The sequence below is a fragment of the Sinocyclocheilus rhinocerous genome, unplaced genomic scaffold (genome assembly GCF_001515625.1).
Source record: "Sinocyclocheilus rhinocerous isolate Xijiao unplaced genomic scaffold, SAMN03320098_v1.1 scaffold1570, whole genome shotgun sequence".
NCBI classification, from domain to species: Eukaryota; Metazoa; Chordata; class Actinopteri; order Cypriniformes; family Cyprinidae; genus Sinocyclocheilus; species Sinocyclocheilus rhinocerous.
In genome coordinates this window covers 250415-252229 of record NW_015664984.1, presented here as the reverse complement: position 1 = coordinate 252229, position 1815 = coordinate 250415, and the positions used below count along the sequence as shown (strand labels likewise).

Below are 1815 nucleotides of genomic sequence, written 5' to 3'. Positions count from 1 at the left end.
CGAGTTTCATTCATGAATGAAAGTGCGTTTTTGAACGAATCTAGTGATGCTACGACGGATTTCCGTCAGTTCATAAAGACAGTCACTTGCTTCATTCCTGAATGATTCAGCCGTTCGAACGAATCGGTGATAAAAATCAGTGACTTGCCGCCACCTGCTGGTGGATTTAGTTTCATTTTTAGCATTTAATTTCGGTTATTTAAATCATTTAATATTTCTGTATTCAAAATTGTATATTTAAAACATTAATCTCCACATGAATTTATGAATTTAATTGCACTCATGCCACCTCTGAGCCTCATTAAATGTCTGGAAATGTACCTACAAGCCACTTTTGTGGTGTTCTGTGCCACCTCTGTAGTATTAATTAATTTATTAATACTAATTTCATATGATTGGTAACTTATTTGTCTTATTCTACTTATTATATTGTTTTAAATAGAAATTTTAAAAAGCTTATAAACATACATTTTTGAATTTGACAGATGAAAATTATGCCATTTATAAAGGTAAAAAGAAAATACTCCTTTAAAGTCACTTTAAGGAGTCAAATGTCACCTTGTATTAGGAAGGCTAATTTTTTTTATCAGAATTTTTGATTATTGAGCAGAAGGTGCTCCTAAATTTTTTAATTAGGAGGACAAGCACTCCTGACTGAAATTATATGTTAAAATTGAAACTAAATCCACCAGCAGGTGGCGGCAAGTCACTAATTTTATCACTGAATCATTCATTCAATTGATTCGTTCGAACGGCTGAATCATTCAGGAATGAAGCAACTGTCTTTATGAACTGATGGAAATCCGTCGTAGCGATGGAACACTTTAATCCCTGAAGGAGCCATATTTTTATTATTTAATTAAAAGCTTGATTTACTATGAAAACCTAATGCAACTTTAACTCTTTAATCCAGAAATGCAAAAACTATTCGTTCTGAACTTCTGTAGCTTTTTTATTCAATGAAACATTTTGCCACTGAAAAAAATATTACCTACATAAGTGGACATCAGTGGGGAGAAAAGTAAACGAAAGTATCATTTGACTTCTTTTACAATAAATATACTACATTTATTTCTTGATACTGATTGGTTGACACGCATCCCAAGGGTGATTTTAATCTGATTCAAAACTATGCCACATGACCACGTAAGCGTGTATTAAATTTGAAAAACATTCAATTGTCCATAAGCCAGAGCAATTAAAGGAGCTTAATTTTAAGAAGCCAAAATCATCATTAATTAATAATGGAAACAAGACTATCAAGATAAAACCATTATTATTTGTGCTGCATTCCATTTTGCAATTATAATTTAATCTTGTTATAAATTCAGCACACCTCTTTCTTATACAGCAGTGTGCTTATTTTAGTTGTTTTTCAAAGTTTTTTTGTTTCAGTTAAATCCTATTTAAAGTTCAAATAAATTCAATGTTTAAAAGATTAATATGTATAATCTTTCCAAGGTCAATGAGTAAAATAATTGTGACCTCAATATTGGAGGGTACTATTATATTTTAAAATTAAAGGGAAGTATTAAATACAAATACAATTACTTTATAGTAAACTTAAAAAATCAAATTTAATATTTACTACTTTTTTCATTTATCATTTTCGAACTTAAAGGGGTCATATGATGCGATTTCAAGTTTTCCTTTCTCTTTGGAGTGTTACAAGCTGATTGTGCATAGATAAGATCCCTCAAGTTGCAAAGACTAAAGTCTCAAAACCAAAGAGATATTCTTTATCAAAGTTAAGACTCTGCCACGCCCCCCTAAAACGGCTCATTCTAACACGCCCCCACATATCTACCACACTAT

At 31.0% G+C, this 1815-nt stretch overlaps 1 protein-coding gene across 3 annotated transcripts in view; it reads left to right on the top strand.

Moving 5' to 3' along the window:
• Positions 1-1815, top strand: part of LOC107730519 (catenin delta-1-like) — a 28477-nt gene that overhangs the window by 20383 nt on the left and 6279 nt on the right. The window lies entirely within an intron of this gene.